Consider the following 19,675-nt stretch of genomic DNA (forward strand, 5'->3'; position numbering starts at 1 on the left):
CTATCATAGTGCCTGGGGCACTGGAAGTGAGACCAGGTGAAAGCAAGGAGCAGGACAAAAAAGGGCAAAGGGCCTGGGGGACCTACTGTGGGCTACCAGGGACAACCTTCTAGGGGAGATCTTAGAGGTGAGGACTGGCACAGGGAACCGAGTCAGCCAGGCTGCAGCAGGCTTCAGTAGAAAGACAGAAGGCGTTATGACACACGAGGGTACATCGGGGTAAACTGAGGAAACTTTGGATGACAGCCTAATTAATTCAAAAAGCAGATACCGAGCAACTGTAGTGAACAAAGCCCCTTCCCTAAGAGCAGGGCACGGCAGGGTGGAGGAACCATTAGTAAACAAATGACAGCTGTTTTCAGGGAGCTTACCAGAACACCATGGGACACAACCTGCAGCTCAGGCCTGCAGCTGGGCCCTCAGAGCCCTGTCTGCCTTTTGGGCTTTTTTTTTTGACAGGGAGTCTCACTCCGTCGCCCAGGCTGGAGTGCAGGGGCGTGATCTCAGCTCACTGCAACCTCCAACTCCCACGTTCAAGCAATTCTCCTGTCTCAGCCCCCTGAGTAGCTGGGATTACAGGTGCCCGCCACCACGCCTGGCTAGTTTTTGTATTTTTAGTAGAGAAGAGGTTTCACCATGTTGGCCAGGCTGGTCTCGAACTCCTGACCTCAGGTGATCCACCCGCCTCGGCCTCCCAAAGTGCTGGGATTAAAGGCATGAGCACCGCGCCCAGCCCCGTCTACCTTTGCATCTAATCTTGCTTCCTCAGTTTGGCTTCCAGTCACTGACTTACCTGCACCTTAGCAAATCCTAGTGCCCTCACCTGGTTACATCTCCTGTAGAGGCCTCTTCCCAGTGACCAATCAAGTTTCTTACACCCAATAGTGAAGTTGTTTCCCCCACATTCTCCTTCCACCTTCCTCAGCCTTCCTCTTCCAGTTCTAATTGCTTGAAACCTCTGTAACTGGCCAGGCATGATGGCTCATGCCTATAATCCCAGCACTTTGGGAGGTCGAGGCGGGCAGATCACCTGAGGTCAGGAGTTCAAGACCAGCCTGGCCAACATAGTGAAACCCCGTCTCTACTAAAAATACAAAAATTAGCCAGGTGTGGTGGCATGCGCCTGTAATCTCAGCTACTCAGGATGCTGAGGCAGGAGAATCGCTTGAACTCGGGAGGCGGAGGTTGTGGTGAGCCGAGATCACGCCACTGCACTCCAGCCTGGGCGACAAAAGCGAAACTCCCATCTCAAAAAACAAAAACAAAAACAAAAACAAAAAAACCTCTTTAACAAAACCTCTCCAGAATAAAACTTTCTAGCTGCTCAAATCCAGTCACTGTTTCTCCACTGCCAGTGGCATCAAAAAGAGGTCCACAACTCACCTCCTCCACGAAGCCTTCCCAAGCCCATCCCCTTCCAGGCCATTTCTCCTCTCTCTTGCTTTAGTGTGTGGTTTGTTGTGATTTACTGGCCTCTACTGAACTTCCTCTTCCATGTCCTCCTAGGGCCAATACCTCGCCCACTAGGCTCCCTACGAACATCTGCAGCAGGCTGCCTTGCTGCTTAGGTTCTGTTTATTTTTCTCTCCCCCAATCGGTTTGTCAGCAGTTGCAGGACAAGGATTGACCTCATCGCCCACGCTGTCTCTCGGCCCAGTGTAGGGATAGGAACACTGTAGGTGTGCAAAAGAATGTGATTAAGAGTTCAACAGTTAAGGAGAGCCTGCAGGCAGGAAGCTGTAGCTGCAAGTGAGAGAAATGCTGAGCACATCCACCCCCAGCACAAGTATTTGCATTACATACAGGGAAAGGGTGCCTTGGGGGAGGCCAGCCAGGGCTGATTGTGGCAGTGGGTACGGAGCAACAGGGAGGCAGATGGCAGGCACTCTGGAGGTTCTGGTTGTCATCAGCAAGTGTTGGTACTTCTCTGAGCCTGTTTTCTCAGCTGGAGAAGGGGTAAAGAGCCCAGGCCTACCTCTTCTCACAAAATAAAGACACAACCTGATTTTTAAGAACTTCAGGGCCAGGCACGCCTGTAATCTCAGCACTTTGGGAAGCCAGGGCAGGCCGCTCGCTTGAGCGTAGGAGTTCGGGCAACATGACGGAACCTCGTCTCTACCAAAAAATACAAAAATTAGCTAGGCGTGGTGGCGCCCGCCTGTAGTCCCAGCACTGGGGCACTGTGGCAGGAGGGTCGCTTGAGCCCGGGAGGTCGAGGCTGCAGTGAGCCGAGATCGCGCCACTGCACTCCAGCCTGGGTGGGTGACAGCAAGACCCTGTCTAAAAAAGAAAAGAAAACAAAAGAATCTCAAAGTTGCCAGGGACCTAGGGACTTGGCTTCCGACTCTGATGCGCTTTGTAAACTACTAAAAGCTGGAGAAATAAGGGGCTGAGCCCAGCCCCACCTCCTGAATGAGCGGCCTTGGGCGAATCACTGCGTCTGGGCGCCTGGAGCTTCCCCGTCTGAAACAAAGTGGAGGATCCTATGGGAGGCGGAGTGCGAGCGCCGAGAACAAGGACAGCCCTCGCCTTACACGCCGCGGCTTCCTGCAGAGCTGAGCCACATCCAGTACGATGGGGACAACTTGGGCTCCCGATCCTGACAGACTTGGGTTCGAACCCTCAGGGACCTCGCGCGAGGCGCTTTAGTCAGTTTCTCCATCTGCAAAATGGGCCCGAGAGCAAGAATGAGGCAGCCCGCGGGCGGACGCTGCGGAGGGGCGCTCGGGGGCTGGAGCCGGGGGCGGGTCCGGGGGCGGGTCCAGCCGGCCGAGCCCCCGCGCGAGGGGGAGGGGTGCCGCCTGCCGCGTCGCGTCGCGCACCGCGCACCGTCCGCCGCCGTCTCCTCCAGCCGTCACTCGCGGAGCCCGCGCCGCCTTTGCGCGCGCGACCCTTACATAAGCGTCCCTCGCGGCGGTGCCGGCGCACGTCCACCCGCTCCGACCCGCCGCGGGAAGAGGACCGTGCGGAGCGCGGCGGACACTCACCTCCTCGCCGCCGCCAGTCCTCGCCGCCGCCTCTACCGCTGCTGCCTCCACTGACAGAGAACAGCTGCGGTCTCCGTGCAACCGAACTTGCTGCAGTCCCGGGCCCGCCTTACGGACTTCCTATTGGCCCAGACAGCCCAACCCCTCCCGTTATTGGGCAGTGTTCTCCGTCACTCCTCGCCCCTCGGCTCTGGACTCCTCCCTGCGCCCGCCTGTCCGTCACGTTTAAGCCTTGGCGCCCCACGTCAGCCCCGCCTCTCCCGTCCCCGGCGAGCGCCTGGATTAGTGGCGAGGCTGGGAGAGCCCGCCCCTGGCGCACCACCGCCTACTCCCTTGTCTCCCGAGCCTCACGTGGGCCGCCGGACCCTAGCCGACGCCCGCAATAGGCGGAAGTGGCCGGGCTGCGGCTCGCAGTTATTGGCTGTCGGCGGGGGTGGGGACATTCGATTCATTCACCCGAGTAGCACGTGTCTCCCGAAGCTGCAAGCACAACAGATCGCACTGGGGCTCAGGCATCCCGGCTAGACGCAGATACGCGCTGGCTAGCGGAGAAGAGGTCGCAGGAAAAGCTAACGTTAGCAAAGGGCAGGAGGAAGGAGAAGGCGCTTGTGCCACACGGGTTACATGACTGTGTCCTTTAGCAGCTGCGTAGGTGATGATGGGGGTCTAGAGTACGTCTGTGTGACCTTGGGCAAGCAACTTAACCTCTGAGTCTCGGTTTTGTCATCTGCAGAGCGAAGCTGCTCAGGACCTAGGGGGTTTGGAAGGCTTGTTTGAGACACAAGACACTTGACAAGACCCAAGACACTTGTCAAAGAGGAAAGCTTTGACTGGTGGAACAAGTGACTGAGGCGTAAGTCTCTGTCATCGAGGCTTATTAATCCAGTTTGAGGGCGTGCTCGGGAAAAACACGAACCACAGACACATTCGTGGTTGTTTTTCCGAAGAGGTTTTCGGGAGGTTTAGTATTTATGCATTTCCTTAAAGGGGGAATGAGGGGAAGGCATGTAGGAAGAAGGGCAAGTAGGCGATTAGGACAATAGTTACATTCCTATGGGACTTTAGCTAATGCCCGGTAAATCTACGTAAGATAAGATGAATGTCTGAAGAGAAAAAGAGTAAAGGAAGAGTCAGTTATGCAGATGTCTCTGAGTAGGTAGTTTTGACTTTGTTCTGCACCTGGGAAAATAAGCTTGTAATGACATTCTTATTGTGGAATTTTTAGGAGCTAGACTTAGATTGTAGACCTGAAGCTACAATTGACCTGTCCTGGTTTATGGGAGGCCAGCAAGAATTTACTTGTGAATGATCTGTGGGGGCAAATGCCTGAGACTTTTTACCTTTCCGTGTGGATCTGGCTGATGCCTAATGCTAGTAACAGCTATTCTTTTGGAAGAGGGTGTTGCAGTGACTCAGCTTCAAGGCTTAATCTTCACTTTCGCATGAATGGGGGGGGGGGGTCCCGAGATTTTTACTTTCATTCACCGCTTCGTAAACTGGGATCTGTGCCAACCAGGGGATAAGGGAGAGACCAAACAAACCAAAACCCTGCCTTCAAAGGAGAGCAGAAAGATTAACATATAGTACATCAGATGGTAATAAGGGCAAAGAGAAAAAATAGCCTGCTTCCAAAAAGGAGAATCAAAGACTATGAGAACATCTTGCTAACTAGAAATTGTTTATTGAGCCTGGAGAGATCTGACTCTTCTCTCAGACTCCTTGTATAAGTAGTTTCTCACTCCAACTTCCCTGTCATTCCTTCTACCCATCCTGAAGAACCCCAACCTTGGATTGGATCCGACACAGCTATTTTAGTAACAGAACAAGGATTAAGATCCCAGTTCACCTTTGGGAGGCTGAGTAGGGAGGAATGCTTGAGCCCAGGAGTTTGAGATCAGCGTTGGCAACACACTAAGACCTCATCTCTGTCTTTCAAAAATTAAAAAATGGGGCCGGGCTCCGTGGCTCACACTTGTAATACCAGCACTTTGGGAGGCCGAGGCAGGCAGATCACAAGGTCAGGAGTTCAAGACCAGCCTGGCCAATATGGTAAAACCTCGTCTCTACTAAAAAAGTACAAAAATTAGCCGGGTGTGGTGGCAGTCACCTGTAGTCCCAGCTACTGGGGAGGCTGAGGCAAGAGAATCGCTTGAACCTGGGAGGCGGAGGTTGCAGTGAGCCGAGATCATGCCACTGCACTCCAGCCTGGGTGACAGAGCGAGACTCCATCTCAAAAAAAAAAAAAAAAAAATTAAAAAGGGCTGGGCACGATGGCTCACGCCTGTAATCCCAGCACTTTGGGAGGCTGAGGCGGGTGGATCATCTGAAGTCAGGAGATCAGGACCAGCCTGATAAACATGGTGAAACCCCGTCTCTACTAAAAATACAAAAATTAACTGGGTATGGTGGTGGGCACCTGTAATCCCAGCTACTCGGGAGGCTGAGACAGGAAAATTGGTTGCAGTGAGCTGAGATTGCGCCATTGCACTCCAGCCTGGGCAACAGAGCAAAACTCCATCTCAAAAAAATAAAAATTGGCCAGGTGCAGTGGCTCACACCTATAATCCCAGCACTATGGGAGGCCGAGGTGGGTGGATCACTTGAGGCCAGGCGTTCGAGACCAGCTTGGCCAACATGGCGAAACCCTGTCTCTATTAAAAATACAAAATTAGCCAGGCGTGGTGGTGCATGCCTGTAATCCCAGCTACTAGGGAGGCTGTGGCAGGAGAATTGCTTGAACCCAGGAGCCGGAGATTGCAGTGAGCCAAGATTGCACATTGCATTCCAGCCTGGGCAACAAGAGTGAAAAACTGTCTCAAAAAAAAAAAAAAGGAAAGAAAGAAAAAGAAAAAGCACTTCTCAGCGTGGGCTTCTGTGCCACTAGCAACAGAATCTCCTGGGGACAAGGTGGGAAACACAGATTCCTGAGCCCCATCCCATTGCTCTTATGCATATTAACCACCAACTCAGAGGTCTTAGAATCACCAGCAGAATACCTGAGTCACCTTTGCCTCTTCAATCCATCTCTAGGGACTGAGACTGAAACTGACCCAATAGTCCCATAGACTTTTTTTTTCTAATAAACATAGAAATGGACCCTTTTGGTCTTAAAGCTTGAAACTTACATTTGTTTTATCTGAGTTCCTTCCTCAGGAAAGGACACTCAGGCCTCTCAAAAAAAAAGTATCAGAGAACTAAAACTCACCAGATCAAGGCATCCAGACAACAAGATGCCAGAACCCACTTTCACCCTGCTTGCTTCCTTTTTTTTTTTTTTTTTTTTGGAGACAGAATCTTGCTCTGTCGCCCAGGCTGGAGTGCAGTGGCGTGATCTCAGCTCACTGCAAGCTCTGCCTCCTGGGTTCATGCCATTCTCCTGCCTCAGCCTCCCAAGTAGCTGGGACTACAGGCGTCCACCACCACGCCCAGCTAATTTTTTGTATCTTTAGTGGAGACAGGGTTTCACCGTGTTAGCCAGGATGGTCTCAATCTCCGGCCGCCCGACTCGGCCTCCCAAAGTGCTGGGATTACAGGCGTGAGCCACCGCGCCCAGCCAATACCCTGCTTGCTTCCTTACTTCTCTCTAGTTCCTGTTTTCTCTTTTTCTTTTTTTTTTTTTTTTTTCCTGAGATGGAGTCTTGCTGTGTCTCCCAGGCTAGAGTGCAATGGCGTGATCTTGGCTCACTGCAACCTCCACCTCCCAGGTTCAAGCAGTTCTCCTGCCTCAGCCTCCAGAGTAGCTGGAATTACAGGTGCCCGCCACTATGCCTGGCTAATTTTTGTATTTTTAGTATACCATGTTAGGCTGGTCTCGAACTCCTGACCTCGTGACCCACCCACCTCGGCCTCCCAAAGTGCTGGGATTACAAGAGTGAGCCACCATGCCTGGCCCCTAGATCTTGTTTTTTTACACATTGTTACATTTCTTCCCTCTATGTTAACTCTTAATTTTAGTCACTCAGGGAGATGGATTTGAGACTGATCTTCTATCTCCTAGGCTGTAGCACCCAGTTAAAGCCTTCTTCCTTGGCTATAATTGTCTCAGTGATTAGCTTTCTGTGGAGAAAGCAGCAGGACCTAGATGGAGGCCCTGGTGTTTCAGAAACAAGACCCCCTGCACTGCAGTGCTAGTTTTAGAAGTTCTCCAAGTGGTTCTTTTTTTTTTTTTTTTTTTTTTTTGAGACGGAGTCTTTCTCTGTCCCCCAGGCTGGAGTGCAGTGGCGTGATCTTGGCTCACTGCAAGCTCCGCCTCCCGGGTTCACGCCATTCTCCTGCCTCAGCCTCCCGAGTAGCTGGGACTACAGGCGCCCGCCAACACACCCGGCTAATTTTTTGTATTTTTTTTTTAGTAGAGACGGGGTTTCACCGTGTTAGCCAGGATGGTCTCGATCTCCTGACCTTGTGATCCGCCCGCCTCGGCCTCCCAAAGTGCTGGGATTACAGGCTTGAGCCACTGCGCCCGGCCAGAAGTTCTCCAAGTGGTTCTAATGGAGTCAGTGTGAAGACCCACAGAGAGGCTAGAGAAATACTATCTAGGCTTCCTGGATGGTAAGACTCTTCCAGGGCCCTTTAAAAACAAAACCAAGGCCGGGCACAGTGGCTCACGCCTGTAATCCCAGCACTTTGAGAGGCCGAGGCAGGTGGATCACCTGTGGTCAGGAGCTCGAGACCAGCCTGGCCAACATGGTGAAACCCCGTCTCCATTAAAGATACAAAAATTAGCCGGATGTGGTGGCACATGCCTGTAATCCCAGCTACTCGGGAGGCTGAGGCAGGAGAATCACTTGAACCCGGGAGGCAGAGGTTGCAGTGAGCTGAGATCGTGCCACTGCACTCCAGCCTGGGCAACAAGAGTGAAACTCGGTCTCAAAAAATAAATAAATAAATAAATAAATATAAAAATAAAAACAAAACCAGATTCCTGGACCCACAGCCACCCCTGTGGATAATGATTCAGTAAATTTGGGGTGGGGCCTAGTAATCTTTTCAATGCTTTTTTTTTTTTTTTTTTAGCAAGCACTCAATTGATTCTTGAGATCTGGGGAGCTTGGGAAACTTAGCTGAGCTCCTAGGAGGATGCAGCAGCAGCTGAAGCCAGACAGAGGGGCTGAGACGTGCTATGGAAGGCTGGCCAAGGTTAAGCTCTGGTGCAGAGAACACAGGCAGCAGGACTCTGTTGGGAGGGAAATGATGTTCAGGGGGCCCTTACAGAGCAGCTGAGGGGCTGCCCTAAGGCTAGGAGTGTAGGCCTGCTTTATTATTTCTTAATAGCTAACACTCTAAAACGTTCTTGGGCTGGGCCGGGCACGGTGTCTCACACCTGTAATCCCGGCACTTTGCGGGGCTGAGGCAGGTAGATCACTTGAGGTTAGGGGTTCGAGACCAGCCTGGCCAACATGGTGTAACCCCATCTTTACTAAAAAAATACAAAATCAGCTGGGCGTGGTGGCGCACGCCTGTAATCCTAGCTACTTGGGAGGCTGAGGCAGGAGAATTACTTCAACCTGGGAGGCGGAAGTTACAGTGAGCCAAGATCGCACCATTGCACTCCAGCCTAGATGACAAGAGTGAAACTCCGTCTCAAAAAAAAAAAAAGAAAATTATTGGGCCAGGTGCAGTGGCTCACGCCTATAACCCTAGCGCTTTGGGAGGCTAAAAGTGGTGAGGAGGCTCTTCCTCTTCCTCTGCCCCAGCCTGTGGGCATCAGCCCTGGTATGGACCTGGCACCATGATAAAGGATGCGGCCATGGTGAGGCATCTCCCACAGGCTTTAGGGGCATGAGACTTGGGCAAGTGGGCTTTGAAACAGGAGTGGGAGCTGGGTGTAGTGGTGCATGCCTGTAATCCCATACTTTGTGGGGGCTGAGGTGGGTGGATCACTTGAGCCCAGGAGTTCGAGACCAGCCTGGGCAATATAGTGAGGCCTCATTTCTTTTTTTTTTGAAATGGAGTTTCACTCTGTCACCCAGGCTGGAGTGCAGTGGCGCGATCTCGGCTCACTGCAACCTCCACCTCCCGGGTTCCTGCGATTCTCCTGCCTCAGTTTCTCGAGTAGCTGAGACTACAGGTGACTGCCACCACACCCGGCTAATTTTCTTGTTTTTTTTAGTAGAGATGGGGTTTCACCGTGTTAGGCACGATGGTCTCAATCTCCTGAATGTGAGGCCTCATCTCTATTAAAAATTGAAAAAGAAAGGCCAGGCACGGTGGCTCATGCCTGTAATCCCAGCACTTTTGGAGGCTGAGATGGATGGATCACCTGAGGTCAAGAGTTTGAGACCAGCCTGGCCGACATGGTGAAACCCCCATCTCTACTAAAAATACAAAAAATTAGCCGGGTGTGGTGGCTGGCAGATGCCTATAATCCCAGCTACTCGAGAGACTGAGGCAGGAAAATCACTGAACCCGGGAGGCGGAGGTTGCAGTGAGCCGGGATCACACCACTGCACTCCAGCCTGGGTAAGAGCGTGAGACTCTGTCTCACAAAAAAAAAAAAAAAAATTTTTGAAAAAAAAAAGTCAGCCAGGCATGGTGGGGTGTGCCTATAGTCCCAACTACTGGGGAGGCTAGGTGAGAGGATCACTTGAGCCTGGGAGGTGGAAGTTTCAATGAACCGAGATTGTGCCACTGCACTGCACTCCAGCCTGGGCAACAGAGCAAGATCCAGTCTTCAGACAAAACAAAACAAAACAAAAACAAGAAGTTGCAGCTAAGAGGCTGGGCTGTGGGTAGGTAAAAGGGCTGGCTTTGGTGTTACCCCAATAACTCTGGGAGGCACGTTGGGAGTAGCTAACCCATCCCTTTGCTTCTTAGGGACATGTTCAGAGGCTCGGAGACAGAAGAGGGCAGATCTCATAATTGACAGAGACTTCTGCAGTCTAAGAACAGGGGAGACGCTGGCTGGGTCCACCTCGGCCGGTGGAAGGACTGACCATGTTGTGGCGATCCCCTGATGGGTTCCATGAGCCCAGTGGAATTGTCCAGACTGAACGGCCAAAGTAGGAGGAGGCTGAAAAGACAGGGCGGTTTCTAGGGATGAGAAGCCATGGGGTTAAAGGAGGCTGGGAACACAGTGGGGGGAAACATTGGAATTTAGGCTCCCTCCAAGCCAGAAATGGTACTTGAGTGGCCACAGGCAAGGGCACAGGGCCACCTCACACACTTGCAGTTTCTACACCACAAACACTCCTGGCCAATGCCTTGCTTGCTCAGTCCGTGCTGGCGGGAGAAATCTTTCTTTTGTCATCTCTGGAGTGGGGATCGGGGACATCTTGGTTGTCCGTATGAGATCCTCAGGGTAAAGCCAGGCTTCTGGATTCTAAACACAGAGGGGTGGGCTGTTTCCAGTCTCATAGTAACTGCTGTGTTTTGAGGGATCTGTAGCTTTGTTTCTTGGTTTTTTGTTTGTTTGTTGTTTGGTTTTTTTGTTTTTTTTTTGAGACAGGGTTTCACTCTGTCACCCAGGCTGCAGTGCAATGGTGTGATCTCGGCTCACTGCAACCTCCATCTCCTGGGTTTAAGTGATTCTCCTGCCTCAGCCTCCTGAGTAGCTGGAATTACAGGCACCTGCCACCACATCCGGCTAATTTTTTTTTTTTTTTTTTTTTTTTTTTTTGAGACGGAGTCTCGCTCTGTTGCCAGGCTGCTGGAGTGCAGTGGCACAATCTCGGCTCCCCACAATCTCCGCCTCCCGGGTTCAAGCAATTCTCCTGCCTCAGCCTCCCAACTAGCTGGGACTACAGGCGTGTGTCACCACGCCCAGCTAATTTTTGTATTTTTAGTAGCGACGGGGCTTCACCATGTTGGCCAGGCTGGTCTTGAACACCTGATCTCAGGTGATCCACCCGCCTCAGCCTCCCAAAGTGCCGGGATTACAGACATGAGCCACTGCACCGAGCCAGGATCTGTAGCTTTGTCTGGGAGCTCCCATCCATCTGGATGTCTCCAGCCTTCTTGTTCCTAACTGCCCTGTCCTTGGCCACCATGCTGTCTGAACTTGCTGGTACGCTGTCCTCCCTACACCCCAGTGGTATGAGGTATCATCATTCCTCTATCCCCATTGTGCCTTCCTGCCTGTGCTTGGGCTGTTTCCCTTGCATGGGATTCCTTTTCTCAATAGATTCACCTGATAAACTCTCTTGTTGTCATCTCTCTCTCTCAAGACTTAACCCAGCCATTGTCTCCTTCATGAAGCCCTCCAAGGCCATTCTCATGGTGTAAGGGGCCCTCCTAGGACTCCCATAACACCCTGGGCATTATTTCTAGCCCAGCACCACACTGCTTTGAAATGGAGTGCTTTGAGGTCTGTCCCCCAAAACGAGTCTGGGAAAGTAGCTCATTTCTCATAGTGCTGCAGAAATGGCTCAATATCCTCCCACCACCTCATCTTCCTTCCCGACCCAGGGACACTGTCAGAGCCTCAGAAATTCCTCAGAATTTACTCCTCTCGGTCCATGCCCCCAATCTGACCTGTTCCAGGTTATCATCTCTTTAACTTTTCCCTCCCCCATAAACGTGGCGTCCACTGGACTCTGTGGACTCTGCTTGGTCTCTGGGGCACTCCGATTCGCTGACTATTAAACATTTACTATGTGCTAAACTCAACTCTTGTAGAGGTGTGAGGAGGGAATAAGGGACAGAAGATAAACCCAAGAACTATTTTTTTTTTTGAAACAGAGTCTTGCTCTGTCGCCCAGGCTAGAGTGCAGTGGCATGATCTCGGCTCACTGCAACCTCTGCCTCCTGGATTCAAGTGCTTCTCTGCCCCAGCCTCCCAAGTGGCTGGAATTATAGGCACCCACCACCACGCCCAGCTAATTGTTGTATTTTTAGTAGAGACGGGGTTTCACTATCTTGGCCAGGCTGGTCTCGAACTCTTGACCTCATGATTCGCCCCCCCCCCCCACACCGCCCACCTCCCAAAGTGCTGGGATTACAGGCGTGAGCCACTGCGCCTGGCCAATTTTTAAAATTTGCATAGAAATGGGGACTCCCTTTGTTGCCTAGGCTGGTCTCAAACTCCTGCCCTCAAGTGATCCTCCCCTGCCTCGGCCTCCCAAAGTGCTGGGATCACAGGTGTGAGCCACTGCACTTGGCCCACAAACAATTTTAAATTAAATAAATGTATATCTGCACAGTCACTCACTTACTTCTGGTGAGCATTTTTTTTTATTTATTTAAAAAAAATTTTTTTAGACAGAGTCTCAGTCTGTTGCCCAGGCTGGAGTACAGTGTCACGATCTCTGCTCACTGCAACCTCCACCTCCCAGGTTCAAGCAATTCCTGTGCTTCAGCCTCCCGAGTAGCTGGGATTACAGGTGTGTGCCCCCACACCCGCTGATTTTTGTATTATTAGTAGAGATGGGGTTTCACCATGTTGGCCAGGCTGGTCTTGAACTCCTGACCTCAGGTGATCCACCCACCTCACACTCCCAAAGTACTGGGATTTACAGGCATAAGCCACCACGTCCAGCCGCATGGCTGATTTTTGTATTTTTTTTAGAGACAGAGTTTCGCCATGTTGGCCAGGCTGGTCTTGAACTCCTGGCCTCAAGTGCTCTGCCCGCCTCAGCCTCCCAAAGTGCTGGGATTACAGACATGAGCCACCGCGCCCAGCCTGGGCATCATATTTTCAAGGAGAAAGTCTAGTAGTACTAACTGCTAGGTTTATAATTTTGTCTGATCCTCCTAGAGGGTACATGAAGACTCAGGCCCCACCCATGGAGGGTAGAACACACATTTGCTGAAGACTCTATGTGCTGGGCTGACTCAACTGGGCTGGATTCCAGGCCCATCACTGACTATGCTTCTGTCATTTCAACGGAGAGAAGAGGAAATGAGGATAAGCTCCAGAGGGATGCAAGGGTGAAGTGCACTCACAAAGGTCAGTCTCCAGGGTAGAGGACATGCCCCACCCCTGCTGCCTTCCAAGCTCAGTCAGACTTCCAATGTCTGATTCTCAAGGTTCTGGAGAGTGGGCTCTTGGGACTGGGCTCCAACATCACCTCCTCCGAGAGGCCTGCCTAGCTCCTTTCCTCCCTCAAGCCAGATGTGGTCTCTCATTCTCTTCTGTTCACCAAAACAAGGTCTTGCCCACAGCAGGTAGATGTAGATCACTTTCACTGGCTTACTCCTAAGGAACATGGTAGCCTGCCCCAGCTTGCAGATTTCCAGTATGTCTAAGCCTCACCAGAACTTTAAATGACATCAGCCATTTACATGAATAGATACAGGAAATACCTCTTTCCTACTTCACTTTAGGAAATAGATACTACTGTGTTTTGTTAATTTCAAGGCACACTTTTTTTCCTCCACATTTTAACCTCTCTAAAACAGGGCTGCACCTTCCAATGAGTGGGTAATGGGTACTCTCTCTTCCTTCCTTCCTTCTTTCACTCCTTCCTTTCTTCCTTCCTTCCTTTCTTTCTTTCTTTCTTTCTTTTTTCTGAGACAGGGCCTCACTCTGTTGCCCAGGCTGGAGTGCAGTGGCTTCAATCACAGCTCACTGCAGCCTCAACCTGCTGGGCTCAAGCGATCCTCCCACCTCAGCCTCCCAAGTGGCTGGGACTGCAGGCACATGCCACCAGGCCCAGCTATTTTTTTTTTCTATTTTTTTGTACAGGCAGGGTGTCATGTTGTGCAGGCTGGTCTTAAACTCCTGGGCTCAAGCAGTCCTCCTGCCTTGGCCTCCCAAAGTGCTGGGATTATAGACCTGAGCCACCGTGCCCAGCCCAGATATTCTTTCTTAATGGTATATAAAATACTGCCACCTTTCCATAGATGTCCTCTTAGATTTGATGAAATAAAGCATTATCCCCGTGTTATAGCTGAGAAATTATAGACACATGAGGTTAAGCCACTCACCCAAGACACAGAGCCAGTACATGAAAGGGCAAGGCTTTAAACTCAGGCAATGGAGGAGGCCTGGAATCCTAGGTGTCTGTGGTAGGCCGTCTCCAAGACAGTCCCCAGTGATCCTAGCCTCCTGCTGTTCACACCCTTGTGTAATCTCCACCCCTTGAGGGTAGGCTGGACCTGGTGACTCGCCTCTAAGGAACAGAATAAAGCAAGTGATGGGTTGTCATGTCCTGTGGTGGGCAAGTCTATGTACATGTATCCCCAAAACCCAAGGAAGCTGAGGCCAAAGACAGTGGCTGACAAATTCAGTTTCTTAGAAAAAACATTTCTTTTTTTGTTGTTTCTTTTTGAGACGGAGTCTCGCTCCGTTGCCCAGACTGGAGTGCAGTGGCACCATCTAGGCTCACTGCAACCTCTGCCCCCCGGGTTCAAGTGATTCTCCTGCCTCAGCCTCCCGAGTACTTGGGGTTACAGGTGCCCACCACCATGCCCGGCTGATTTTTGTATTTTTAGTAGAGACCAGATTTCGCCATGTTGGCCAGGCTGGTCTCGAACTCCTGACCTCAAATGATCTGCCTGCCTTGGCCTCCCGAAGTGCTGGGATTACAGGTGTGAGCCACCACACCCAGCCAAAAAGAAACATTTAATATAGATTTAGGAACAGAAGCCAAGTCTGTGTCTCAGGCTGCTGCCAGACGTGATGGTGGATCCCCACGCTATAAACATCCAGACCCAGGGCTTATATACCACAGGGCAGGAATGTGTAAGACAATTAAAGTTGAGACCTCAGAGAAAAGCAAGAATGTGATATGAATCTGCCTATGGGTAAGATTTCTGGTAACAGTAGATAAAGTAGAAATCTTAGAGGCATTCCCAGGATGGGGGTTAATAAGAAGTCAATGTGGTGGATTAGCATCCAAGATGGAGTTGCTCTGGCCTCCACATGTCACTTCTGCAGTTAGGTCCCCAAAGATCCTGGCTTGTCTTTCTCGCCATCTCTTGCTCTCACTCACTTGCTCTGATTAAAGCCAGCTGCCACGTAGTGAGATGGTCTTTGGAGAGACCCAAGTAGCAACAATCAACCATCAAGAAACAGAAGCCCTCAGTCCCACAATCCGAAAAGAATTGAATTATGCAAACAACCACAAGAATGAGCTTGGAAGCAGATTCACCCCAGAAGGACCTGGAGAAGAGTTGACTGTAGCCTCTGAGAGATCCGAGCCAGAGACCTGCTAAGCCACGTCCCCATTCCTGACCCACAGAAACCAAGATAATAAATGTGTGTTGTTTTAAGTCTCTAAGTTTTGGGGTAATTTGTTAGATAGCAGTAGACAACTAACAGTCTCCAATATTTAACACCAGTTATTTACTGTGTTGGGTTGTGGGGACATTAAGGTGTTCTTCTAGCCTTCAGGGGGTACCTAGTCTGGTGAGGTAAGGCAGACATGTGTGATTGTGTTACTGTGTGTATTGGGTTATTGGGTGGGCTGGAGAGGGGACTGCCTATCTAACACAGCCTGGAGGTGTCAGGGCAGGCTTTTTGGGGAGGTGTCACTCACAAAGCAGGATTTTGAAAGGTGAGTAAGAGCTTGCCAGGTGCTATAGTTTGAATGTCTGCTCCAAAACTCATGTCGAACTATAATTGCCATTATGACAGTATCAAGAGGTGATTAGGTGACTGGATTACTGCAATTATCAGGAAGTGGGTTCTTGATAAAAGTGAATTCAACCCCCACTTGCCCTTGCTCACTTTTACTTTCTCTTACCCTTCCACCTTCTGCCATGGGATGACATAGCACGAAGGCCCTCATTGGAGGCTGATGCCATTCTTTTGGACTTCCCAGACTCCAGAACCATGAATCAAATGAACAATCGCTTAGAAATTAACCCGTCTCTGTTACAGCAACACAAATTAGCCTAAGATACCAGGTGAAGAAGGCAGAGAAGCAGTGAGGAGGAAAGGAGGAGAACACAGATTTTCTCCCTCTCCTCAATGGATTTGGAAAATTGTTTTAAGACTGCATGCTTGGCAAGAGGGTACTCCGCAGCTATGTGCTTGACGCAAGAGTGAGTGATTCATCCCACCACATCTCAAAAGTCTGTGAGTCAGCTAGTTCTTCCCGGGCTCAGACCTTTGTGAGAGTGGGATTTGAGTTGACTACGTGTGTTGAAGTGAGGGCGTTGAAGATTGTGTAATGGTTTTGTTGCTTTTTAACCAGGGTCAAGATTGACCTTTGGAGTGTTGTCAGGGTCGAAATTAAAAGGCCTGGGTACAAATCAGAGTCAGTGTTTGGGACAGGCTGGGGCAGAAGGTCAGGGCTCCTTTTTTACATTCTCTTCACACTGGACCTGTCATAGCTCCTCTGGGAGCTGAGCCTGGCAGATTTTAAGCAACCCTTCACCCAGGGAAGATTCAGAAACTGAGCAGAAGGGATGAGGGCAAGGCCAGGCCCTGGGGGACAAGGCTAGTGTGAGCCAAGAGCTGCAGCCAACACTTCCCTGGCCCTGGATAGGGGTGCCCTCTGCAGTACCCCAAACATGGAGGAAGCAGGACAGCTGGCTTCCAGTCCTGCCTCTGCTGCCAAGTCTGGGGAAGGAGACCTGAGTGACTGAAGCATGCGTTTTTAAAGCCCGGCTGACCAGGGTGGCCGACCAGCTCTGCCACTTAGTGGGCATGCTCTCCAGCCAGGTGCTTAATCTCCCTGATCCTCAGTTTTCTGATCTATAAAATGAGATGACAATCCCCACATCATAGGACTATCATGAGGTTTAAATGAAATCTGTGAAGGGGCTGACTCAAAACAGTGGTTAAAACAAAAAGGAACTGGGCGTGATGGCTCATGCCTGTAATCCCAGCTATTCAGGAGGCTGAGACAGGAGCATCACTTGAGACCAGGAGTTTGTGACTAGCCTGGGCAACATAGAGAAACCTTATCTCTAAAATAAACAAAAAAATACTTAATAAAAATAAAACGAAAAGGAGCATGGAACAGATAGATGTATGAGGTCCCTTCAGCACTCAAATTCTACCATTCTGAGGCCGGGCATGGTGGCTCACACCTGTAATCCCAGCACTTTGGGAGGCTGAGGTGGGCAGATTGCTTGAGCTCAGGAGTTCGAAACTAGCCTGAGTAACATGATGAAACTCCATCTCTACAAAAAATACAAAAATTAGCAAGGCGTGGTGGCACATACCTGTAGTCCCAGCTACTCAGGAGGCTGAGGTGTGAGGATCACTTGAGCCCGGGAGGTCAAGGCTGCCGTGAGCTGAAATTGTGCCACTGCCCTCCAGCCTGAGCAACAAAGTGAGACCCTGTTTCAAAAAACAAAACAACCATTCTGAGGAATCTGCTGGCCCAGACCCAGGATTCTTTCTCTTCCTCCTGTCTTGGGGAAAAGAGCTGCTGCCAGTAGTCTCACCTTTAGAAGCATCCACACTCATGATTTCATCTTATTTTTGAAACAACCCATTTTACAGGCTGGGTGCGGTGGCTCATGCCTGTAATCCCGGCACTTTGGGAGGCTGAGGTGGGCAGATCACAAGGTCAGGAGTTTAAGACCAGCCAGGCCAACGTGGTGAAACCCCATCTCTACTAAAAATACAAAAATTAGCCAGGCATGGTGGCATGTGCCTGTAATCCCAGCTACTTGGGAGGCTGAGGCAGGAGAATCACTTGAACCAGGGAGGCAGAGGTTGCAGTGAGCTGAGATCACGCCACTGCACTCCAGTCTGGGTGCCAGGGCGAGACTCAATCTCAAAAAAAAAATTTAAAAAGAGACAACCCATTTTACAGATGAGACTGAAAGGATCTGCCCACGGCAGTGAATACCAATGATATGGTTTGGATTTGTGTCCCCACCAAACTTCATGTTGAATTGTAGTCCCCAGTGTTGGAGGTGGTTGGCTCATGGGGGTGGATTCTCATGAATGGTTTAGCCCTATCCCCTTGGTGCTGTTTTCATGATAGTGAGTTCTCGTGAGATCTGGTTGTTTAAAAGTGTGTAGGCTGGGCATGGTGGCTCATGCCTTTATTCCAAACACTTTGGGAGACCGAGGTGGGCAGATCACTTGAGGCCAGGAGTTCAAGGCCAGCCTGGGAAATATAGCAAGACCCTGTCTCTACCAAAAACACAAAAAATTAACTGGGCGTGGTGGTGGGCACCTGTAGTCCCAGCTACTCAGGAGGCTGTGGCCCAAGAATCACTTGAACCTGGAAGGCGGAGGTTGCAGTGAACCAAGATCGTGCCACTGCACTCCAGCCTGGGCGACAGAGTGAGACTCTCTCAAAAAAAAGTGTTCAGCACCTCCCGCCATGCTCTCTCTTTCTCCTGCTCCTATCATGTGAGATGCCTCATCCCCGCTTTGCCTTCCACCGTGGTTGGAAGCTTCCTGAGGCCTCCCCAGCAGCAGAAGCTGCTATGCTTCCTGTACAGCCTGCAGAACCATGAGCCAATTAAACTTTTTGTCTTTATAAATTACCCAGTCTCAGGTATTTCTTATTTTTATTATTATTATTTTTTGAGACAGATTCTTGCTCTGTTGCCCAGGCTGGGGTGCAGTGGCTCAATCTTAGCTCACTACAACCTCTGCATCCTGGGTTCAAGCAATTCTCCTGCCTCAGCCTCCCCAGTAGCTGGGATTACAGTTGCCCACCACTACACCTGGATAATGTTTTGTTTTGTTTTGTTTTGTTTTGTTTTGTTTTTGAGACAGAGTCTTGCTCTGTTGCCCAGGCTGGAGTGCAGTGGCACGATCTCGGCTCACTGCAACCTCTGCCTTCTGGGTTCAAGCAATTCTGCCTCAGCCTCCCGAGTAGCTGGGATTACAGGCACACGCCACCATGCCTGCCTAATCTTTGCATTTTTTCAGTAGAGACGGGGTTTCACCATGTTGGCCAGGCTGGTCTCAAACTCCTGACCTTGTGATCCACCTGCCTCGGCCTCCCAAATTGCTGGCATTACAGTTGTGAGCCACTGCACCTGGCCTAATTTTTGTATTTTTAGTAGAGATGGGGTTTCACCATATTGGCCAGGCTGGTCTTGAACTTCTGACCTCAAGCGATCCACCTGCCTCAGCCTCCCAAAGTGCTAGGATTACAGGCATGAGCCACTGCTCCCGGCCTCAGATCTTTCTTTATAGCAGCAGGAGAACGGACTAATACAACCACCAACTCACTTTGTTCGAGGGCTTGCTGTGTGCCAAGCCCTGTGGATCACATTTAATATGCACGACAATTACCCAGTTATTTGTCCCTCTTACGGATGAAGAAGAAAAATGTGCCCAAGGTCACAAGGCTGCAAGGAATGAAGCTACAGTTTACCCAGAGGCAGTTGGTCTTCAGAGCTTGAGTGCTCAAGGGTAATGCTGTGCTGCTGGGACATTAGGGGCAGCGCTGGGCCTGGAAAAAATCCAGGCCTCCTGACTCCTAGCCTGGAGCCATCCTGTTTCCTTTAGTTCCTTAAAAAAAAAAAAAAAAAAATCTCCAGTATTGTAAAACACATGTACCATAAAGTTTACCATTTCAGTCATTGTTGTGCAACCAATCTCTGGAACTCTTTATCTTATGAAACCTGAAAATTTACAGCCATTAAACTCTTCATTCCTCCCTCTCCCAGTGCCTGGCAATGGCCATCCTCCTTGCTGTCTTTGTGAATGTGATTGTTCTAGGTTGGAGCCATACTGATTCTTTTCTTAAAAATATATTTCTTTTTGAGACACGATCTTGCTCTGTCGCCCAGGTTAGGTGCAGTGGCACGATCTCGGCTCACTACAACCTCTGCCTTCCAGGTTCAAGTGATTCTCCTGCCTCAGCCTCCTGAGTAGCTGGGAT

At 50.5% G+C, this 19,675-nt stretch overlaps 1 protein-coding gene across 3 annotated transcripts in view; it reads right to left on the reverse strand.

Annotated features, from left to right (window-relative positions):
* Positions 1-3,074, reverse strand: part of PC (pyruvate carboxylase) — a 111,463-nt gene extending 108,389 nt beyond the window's left edge. Inside the window, exon 1 of one of the 3 annotated variants that reach the window (XM_030811294.1) lies at positions 2,988-3,074. The gene's annotated coding sequence lies outside the window, so the exon portion shown is untranslated. The remainder of the gene's footprint in view (positions 1-2,987) is intronic. The other 2 variants (XM_030811293.1, XM_030811295.1) reach the window with 2 other exon arrangements.
* Between the last annotated feature and the right edge of the window lie 16,601 nt (positions 3,075-19,675).

Source organism: Nomascus leucogenys, chromosome 4 (assembly GCF_006542625.1).
Source record: "Nomascus leucogenys isolate Asia chromosome 4, Asia_NLE_v1, whole genome shotgun sequence".
NCBI classification, from domain to species: Eukaryota; Metazoa; Chordata; class Mammalia; order Primates; family Hylobatidae; genus Nomascus; species Nomascus leucogenys.